The sequence below is a fragment of the Castanea sativa genome, chromosome 3 (assembly GCF_040712315.1).
Source record: "Castanea sativa cultivar Marrone di Chiusa Pesio chromosome 3, ASM4071231v1".
In the NCBI taxonomy this organism is placed as follows: Eukaryota; Viridiplantae; Streptophyta; class Magnoliopsida; order Fagales; family Fagaceae; genus Castanea; species Castanea sativa.
In genome coordinates, this window is record NC_134015.1 from 36,633,007 (window position 1) to 36,642,593 (window position 9,587).

The 9,587-nt window shown below is 30.8% G+C and overlaps 1 pseudogene; it reads right to left on the reverse strand.

The window, feature by feature from the left end:
- Positions 1-2,756: 2,756 nt before the first annotated feature.
- Positions 2,757-4,875, reverse strand: LOC142628883 (exopolygalacturonase-like; annotated as a pseudogene).
- Positions 4,876-9,587: the final 4,712 nt, after the last annotated feature.

The following is a 9,587-nucleotide window of genomic DNA, read 5'->3' on the forward strand; positions in this document are numbered from 1 at the left end:
TTAAAAAAAAAAAAACACAATACTAAAACACATATTTAAAAAAAAACCATCAATCTTAATTAGAGTTATAAGAAAGAACAAAAATCTTTCATGTGCAATTGTTCTGTTTATTGGTATTTATTGTTATATATTTTATTTTTACTTTTTTTTCTTCTCATCTTATGTTATTCAACATTTAAATTCATTCGCATCTTCCACGTCATTAAATTATTTATATTTTCTCTCTTTTTTATTTTTAATAATTAAACATGGAATATTTTATTTAAATTCAAATCAATAAAATTATCCTTAAAAAATTGTACTATTTTTTTTTTTTTACATTTACACTTTGTTCAATCTTTTTCCTTACCTTTATCTTTTCATCTCCCTACTAATTCTACCTTAATTTCACTATTCATCTCCCTACATCTTCTATATCATTAAATTATTTATATTTTTCTCTCCTTTTTATTTAAAAAAGTTAAAATTTTACTTAAATTCAATAAATAAAAGTGTCCTCATAAAGTGGAGTAATACTAGAGACACACTCATTCTCAAACCCAATACATCAAAGAAAAAAATCTAATATGAAACAAATGCCAATTGGGAAACACTAAATTAAAAAAAAAAAAAAATAATGAAGATATCAAACCAAATATAATATAAAGAAACTAATAGTTGTGGATATACTAACTTAAGGGTAGCAAAATTAAATGAAAAAGAAAAAAAAACTACAATGCATATTTAATGGAATAAAATCATTTTCAAATTTAGGAAAATAGTAGGTTGCCTAGAGAGAGAGAGAGAGATGGTAAAGAAAAAAAAATTAAATGTCAATTAGTAACTATTAATTAGAAAACAAAGAGGTTGTAAGGAGAAGTAAAAATAAAAAACAAATATGACCAATATGGACAACATTAAAAAATTTACAGTGCAATAAAATTAACTGTTACATTCACTTAAAAAATTGAATCAATAATCAATAATTAAAAGGAGATGTTCTCATGTAATAATAGAAATTACATAAGAAATAATGTTAGAAAATTTTAAAATCCCTTTTTTGACATTTTATTTAACTTTATATATATATATATATATATATATATATAATCTTCATACAAAATTACATTTAAAAATCTAATAAACTATGCTACATCTCATTTAACACCTCTGTTATGAAAATCATTAGCCAGTAAATATTTGATAATAGTAAAAAAAAAATAAACGTTATAAATGAAATTATGATAAAAAGTGATAAAAATAATTAGCTACTATCATTATGAAGTAGTAATCTATGATTTTACACGTCTAAGGAAGTCGAATAGATAGAGTTTACTTAAGGTATATGTAAAGATTCACATTAAAAAAAAAGATATGTAAAGCTTAAAAAATGTATATTCTATAAATAAATAAAAAAGGTATATGTAAGGTTTTTATTAACATAAAAGAAAATGAAAAATCAATTATTAACAACAACAACAACAACAACAATAATAATATAGAAGTAATTACATTCCCCTTCTTTGAGGTTTGAAAAAATGACACTCTACCCCAAAACTTGAAAGGAAAAAATATTTTCACCCTTTACATTTGTTTGACCAAACTTTGTTAAATTAATATTAAAATATTGTGTACTAACCTGCCTATGCTTAAGGTAGGTTCCAAAATTGTCCTTAATTTAAAAATTAAATTTTCTTATTTTAAAATTTTAAATTAAAGTGTATTTCAAATTATTAAGTAATTTCTTTTGCTTTTTTTTTCCCTCTTTTCTTTTCCCAGTGAGTTATGGACAAATTTGTCATTTCAAATTTTTTGGTATTTTATAAATTTGTATTTTAATTCTAAAGTTATGAGTAATGTCTTTACTAACCATGGTTAAACATTTATAAATAGATTCTTAAATAAATTTAAAATATTTTGTTATTAATATAAACAAAATGGGAGAGTGTTATTACCTATTACCCCAAATATATTTAATAAGATCACCATAAAAAAAATTATCTCGCGCAATACGCGGGTGTGCAACTAGTTATTGATAAAAGACAATAGTTAGTGCAACAAACCATTTAGTTACTCGACATCATTTAATTTCATTGTTAATCATTTGTTGGAATATGTAGATTAATCATCCAAAATTGCTTCAATTTATTAAGAAAATTAAGTTTACTAAAATATTTATGTAATTGGTATTTATTTCCTATCTTAATTTTTGAGTTGGGGGAATAATCATCTCCATAAATATGTGTTATACTTTTAAAAATAAAAGTGATTAAAATTTAGTTGTTACAGAAATCTATATTAAAAATATATAATATTTAGAGACACAAATTTGAATATATGGTATCCGTTTTATGAATTTTATATCTTACCGTCGTCAAAGAGTATGAGAGCAAGTTAATTTGGCATTAAAAACATGCATGCAGACAAATTGAATGTTACCATATCATGGACACAAGCATGTATTTGGTGAATAATAATAAAAATTACAAAGAGTTTAATAACTATTTTTGTTTTATTTTGAAATATCCCAGCTACAATAACAGAAAAAATACTATCTACAACAACACTCTAGATCACAGCAGCTTTTAGGAAAAGGCTGAACTCAAACAACTCTAAAAACTACTATCCAACATTCCACAGTTTCATTTAAACAAAGAAAAAGGGAACGTGATAGACTGAAATAAATGAAATTCTACTTAGAATAGAACTCCTATAACCTATTTGCAAATAGTATTTCCTCATTCTGCATTAGTTACAATAGCTTGAAAGGCATTTACTTATTGTTTGACAGTACAAACAGGAGGATTCTGCTTGCCCGAAACGGTGGGCTTGACATTAACACAAGTGGAAGTAGCAGATCCTCTAGCTCCCTTGTATACAAGATCAAGGTCAGCAACCGCCACTTGTTGGCATGGAACACTTTTACTGCAAATAAGCTTCAAAGCTTCCTTTGTTAAAGAAGTGCCTCTAATGTTCTTGAAGCTAACATTGCTGATCTTAACTTTTGAGGGAGACTGAAAGCAAAACAAACAAACAAAAACCCACACAAGAATTTGATATTAGTATATGTCATTTGTTTTTCTTTTTTTAACTTCTAACATCAAAATGAGTGTATATATTTGTGATGTTTATAATAACCTTGTTTGAGCATTAATTGTTTAGGCAGTAGCCTTGATCAATGAGGATAGGATTGACAACATTGTTCATGATAATATTCTCGAAATGCATATCAGAAGCACCCCCAGGAGGGGAAGAAGGCCATGTTTTGATTCTAACACCATTCTGTGTACTGCTTAAGGTGCCACCAATTACTCTGATTCTTGAGAAACAGGTTGTTCATTCTGGTACTTTCCAAGACTTCCAACGCTAATACCATGGCCAGGTTCACAAGTTACTTGGTTAGCAGTCACATCTTGGGCTCTATCACCAATGGAGACGCAATCGTCACCTGTTCCAATTTTGGCATTGCTGATGGTGATCTTAGATGAACGTCCGATGTGGCTTCCATCAGTGTTGGGGCTATCTTCGAGTGCAGTTATGGTAACATGTTGGATTTGCAAGTTCTTGCATCCCATATCGTTTATGTGGAAAAATTTGTTGTCCTTGGATTGAATGTCACGGACTATTGAATTTGTGACGAAATCGAACCTTATATTCTGTTCATATTTACAAGTTAGACAAATCAAAACACCAAATATGAACGCCAAACTTTCATTTAAATATTCTCCTAAAAATATTTTCCTTTAAATATATTATAGTAAAATGCTAATGCTTCTTTGAATTACTATATTAAAAAAATTACAAATATATATATATATATATATATATATTAATGAATGTGATTGGTACTACTTCAACAATATTGTATAGAAAAGTCCTTTTGGACCAAACAATTTGTCACAACTTGATGTTATATGCGAGTATGATTGGTGAACCATCACTTTCGCCTTTAGCCACCACTTTTTCTCCATTACACACAGTTACACAAGTTAGGGTCATGGCACAGAAGTTATGTCCATATTCCGTATTTGGACTTTCTCATATAAATTTTGAATTCTCTTTTTTGGTGAGTTGTGACACCTCACTATATAAAGCTTACATCAAATTATTAATAATATGATAATATTCTTAACACCATTAAACGAATAAGCGCTTGAATTATTATTTCGTGATGGTTAAATTTCTTAAAGTTGTAGCGTCTATATATATCTACATAAATATAAAGGAAATTTAAATGCTAATTATTAAGATTGAAATCTTACGATAGGAAGTAGTTTGCAGGTGTAATTTTCGCCACAATTATTTTTTTGCCATGCCGTTTGTCCTTTGCCATCAAAAACTCCACCACCTGACACAGTGAGATTGTCGATACATTAAAAAGAAACCCAAAAGTCTTTACCATTGAAGGAGGCAAGGTCTGATGGGGCATGTAGGGTGCCTTGAAGGTTAAACTCAATAGCACCTTTGCATGGACCTAACAAAGTCACTACACCTAGTTTGTATGTCCCTGCTTAAATCACAACTTTACTTCTTGCTACTGCGCACGTAGCTATCCAAGATTTTGTCAAAGCCTGATAAACACATTATTAGTATATTACAACCATTTTTCACGTCAATGTTTTATGGTCTGGTCAAGACAACGAAGAGTTTTTAGTGTAAGCAGAGTTTGAACCCGAGTACTTTTATTTGACATTAAAATAGTTTACTAGTTAAGTTAACTAGAACCCACTTTTCATGTTAATTAGGTGTAGTTAATTGTGCTACAAATATTTATACCTGGGTGATATCGGCATTAAGTTGTCCTCCATATGATTTAACGTCAAAGACTTGCCCGACACTGGTGGATGCCAACAGTAGTAGTAAGGAAATTGTTACAATGCTCAAATTCTTCCCCATTTTATTGTTCTTTATTTCCCTGCTACTGGCAATTTGTTGTACAATATGATGGTTTCCCTATTTGGTTTGAAGCTATTTATACTACATTACCTGAGCTCATCACCATTAAAGCTATCCAACTGATAGTAACTAATTTTATGCATGGTTGCTAAGAACTCTCCTATTTACACTCCAACTTCTATACTATTATTAGCTTTCGTGCTTCCTCCGTCACTAATTAATTAATAGTTTATCATTATAATCAAACTGTTGGTGACCAGTTAAGATTAAATCAATTTCATTGACCATGGAAGGATAAGTTTTTAAGAACTTTATGATTGAATTATGCTAATAACTCTAAAGGATTATAACGTGTCTTTTTTTAGGTCCATTATTCTATAAGATAAGATTATTACCACTATATATCACCCAAACTTCTTAGCCTTAAATGGCAAGCTCTTAGCCACCTAAAATCTTTTCATTTTCTCGTTTAAGTGAATTGAATACTTCTTGTTAGAGAGGGGGGGGGGGGAAGTCTAGAAAAATAATCACCTCTGAAAACTGTCCAAAATTAGTATAGGCAGCATGCCCATCTGTAGTGTCAAATAGAAAATAAAGAAAATACTATATAGGAGGGGTTGAACTCTCCTTTTCAATTATTATAGTTATCATTATTACTATAATTGGTGTACAGATCTTTGTCAATTATTATATACTAGCCAGTAACCAGTGCAATGCTTGAGAAAGTTAGACATAATCCTTTTTGTCTAAATAAGAAATTTGATAATTATGATAACCAATATAATCGCAATGCCTACAATATTGTAGTTTTGCCACCATTTGAGTATTTATAAATAAAATATTTAGGGTTTAAATTCTCTCTTCTCTATTGCAACTATCAAATTATAAACAAATGAAATCAACAAATACTTTCAATGGTCTTTCTTAGAATTAAGAAGTTTGAAATTGGAAACGTTTTTTGGTTCTTAAAGTAGAGACTAAGATTGTCCATCTATCGGTTTTTAGCATGTAGAATACAAAAGCTCCACCGATTTACCCTCCTTAATTCTCCAACCATGAAACTTGCTTGCTTTCTCCCCCTAGACTGTCACACATTACCACCATCAACCTCCACAAAATTGTGTTGTTCAAAGACAAATTTGTGATAAAGAAATCAGGTTGTGAATAATCAAGAGAAAAGGAATGTGGAAATAATGACATGTGCTTTTAAAGCCCTTCTACCTTTTGGTATCTCTCTTTCTTGTGTTTTGGCCCTTATTTGTAGGGTGTAGATCTAGATCCTGTGGTCTAGGCCCACATCCATATACCAAGACCTATATTAAAGGGTTTGGATAATTTCCTTTGCATGTCTGTTTTCTTACTTACTCCTTCGCATTATCTCCATGTTAGCCTCTCTAGATCTAGGCTTTGCCATGCTTTGCGCCCTTAAAGGATTTTCTCTTTATCGTTTGGAGGAGGTTGACACAATAGAGGAGTAAAAGTCCTAGAACTTTTTATAATCTTTTTTTCTTCTTTTTTTAGAGGTTTAGCATTCTTTTTTTTTTTTCTTTTTTTTTCTTTTGCCTAACTATGTGTGGCTAAATCTCTAGTAAGGGTTAAAGGTGAAACCTAATATTTTTAACATGTGTTCTTAGGATTATCTATGTGCTTTCTATAGATTGATGATTGAATTTTGAGATTAATTTACTATTTGGAATCATTGCAAGTTGACAAGTTCTTAAGATTTAATATGATACACACACACACACACACACACACACACACACACATATATATATATATATATATCGAATGCTTCAACTCTTTGATTCATTAGGATCTTAGAGTATATTGAATGCTTAATCTCTCCTATAACATGTCAATTAAATTACTTGTTCAATCACTCATATTCAATTTAGTTTACACATTGACACCTCGGGAGTTCAAGGAGCACTATGTACAAATCATCAACAACTTTAAGAACAACTACCATTATAAATATGGAGATGATGTTTTTGGACTTAAAACTCTTTAGCCCAAAAGAGAGTGTGAATTCCCTTTTACATCAAAATATTAGAAACTACACTTTTCTACAGCTATTTTTGGTACGAGAACTTCCATGTTGCTTTTGAAGTGTTTAGTGGAGACCACAATCATCAATTGGATTATGGTCGAGCCAATTGGATTTGGATGTTACATGCGGATGGATTCAACTTTTATCAAATAAAATATCAAGAGAATGTGAAGCAGTATGATTTTCCTCTCTCTCTCTCTCTCCGGTTGACGATGGTTTCTGTTCTTGTTTACATCTTCCATCCTTTGATAACCAACCCTTAACCACTCCCCATATTGGTTATTCTGTGCATCCTCTACCCTTGATTTATCACAAATTTTCGCTTCATGGCCAATAATTCCATAGTGGAAGCAAAAACTAACCATCCTCACATACTTAAAAGCCACCCAAACAACCTCTCCTTCCGGGTTTTTAATCTGACTTCCACAGCGAAGAGGCTTGTTTGAAGGAATCTTGACTTGGATCTAAAGAAATCTTGCTTGGTCTGAGGTGAAGCCCTTACAATCAACTTCCACCACCCTTCCTATACCCATACCAATATCATAACCTACTTCCTCACTAAAGAGATCAAACGGCAATCCCCATACCTGCACCCACACAAAACAGTGAGTAAAAGTAACCGTTCTGGCCAGGGACGGAGCCAGAACTTAGAGTTAGGGTAGGCGGCTCTGCTGTTAATTGTGTGCAATGACTTCAGTCTTTGACTTTGTTGCTACTTAGTTGCTTAGCTGCTAGTTGTTTAAAATTTTTTAAATGGTCAAATTTTTTGTTTTAAGTAAAATTGGTTGACCAGACTTAATTTTTTTTTTTTTTAGTTTTACTATTGATAATTTTTGTTGTTGTACTAATTTTTTTGGGCTTGTATATTTCTTTTTTAGATTTTAGACATATAAATATTTTTTAATGGTCTTTAAAATGTGGAAAATGTTTGAACTACAAACCTTTTTACAAATTACTAATAATGTAAGTGGTGAGCCCAAATGCGAACTCCAATAAGAATTTGTTACCTTAACTGTCTTTAAAAATTTTATAGAAAAATTTGTGACTATAACAATAATCTTAAAAGAATCAATTATATTTTTAAGGGAGCAAAAGTGTAATTTTCTAAAACAAAATTACTAAAATTAGTACCTAATATATATAATAATAATATTTTTTTTAAAAATGGGGTGGCCATTGCCCCCAAGTCCAAACATGGCTCCGTCCATGGTTCTGGCCATCATGCCTTTCTCCCATCAACGCAATAGCAGAAAAGAGTTTTCAAAACTACAAGGTCCGTTACTCAATACCCATTGTAGTTGGGTTCCATGGTGAATTTGAATTGAAGGAGCCCATCCCCAACTTCTATTATCTTTAGGCCAGGGCCAAATTTCCATGTATTGCAGAGCAAATTCTTGTCCGCCCTTAGATTGATTGGTTTGCTGGTCAAAAATCTCCCAAAGAGGCTCAGTGTACACTCCTCAAGGATTTTCTCCCTTTGGCTCGGCCGTACTTGAATGATCTCGCCTTCCTCTGATGTTAGTGTAATCTATTGCAAGCGTTCAATGAAATTAGAATCCATCGATGATTGAAAGAACTAGAGTGCGCTTCTAAGGAAAATAAAATGTAGATGAAAGGAGAAACCGCTGCTTTCTTTTAACACGCTACGGAGAAAAGTACTCACCCTAAGTGAGAGGGAAAACTCCTACCGAGAGGAAAGATACCTTATATTTCTAATACGTTATTTTTAAGGCCAAAATTTAATTTACACTATTATGAAATTAGTTCTTAAGGTATAATTTTATCAATTTAATCCTTCACTTTGTAAAAATTAGTCGATTTAGTCATTTTATCTAAATCTGTTAGCAAATGACCCTATTAAACTTTTTTTTTCAAATTAAAAATATAACAAGAAATATTAATTAGAACCATTTTACATATATATTGTTGTTTGAAGAGTATTGTTTAAACTTTTTTTATAAAAAAAAATGTTTAAATGACTTCAGAAGAATTGTTTTTCAAAGTTTCGCCTTATTTTCGCTACAAAAGTTCTACACTTTGCTTTACAATACTTACCAATAACATTTTGCTTATGATGTGAAAGTGCCCACTAGTCTAATTACTAGATGCTTATTAAAACCCCTCCAAAATTTAATTACGACTTAATTAATTTTAAGCTAATCATAATTAATGCAAAATTTACGTAATTAACTGATTAATCAACCAAACTACCAAACAATTGCATGGATGAACATAAAGATGCAATTCTATAATGTAAAGGGCGGTAGAGAAAAAAAAAATCAAACCCAAGAGAACATCTATGTGTTATTGAAGAGAAAAACCAAAGAACTCGGCATAAAAGCCATCTGTGGCCCACCAAGCCAGAAATAATCCATTAGTAAATAAGCTGGAGTACATGGATAATCAAAGAGATCCTCTAAGCCTAATCTACTTACTGTACTTAAGCTCTACAAGTTTTTGCTACTAACAGACTACTTAGAATTTTGTCATTACTAGCTTTCCAGATCTCACAATACTACCTGATTACACCACCACGCCTTACCTTCTGAATATTTGATCAAGCTCCAATGTTTTTCTAAGCTCCAAAACACTCCCAATACTCAAATTTTATATGGGTTGTATTTAGATGAAATCTCATTTCAAGGTATGTAAATTAAGA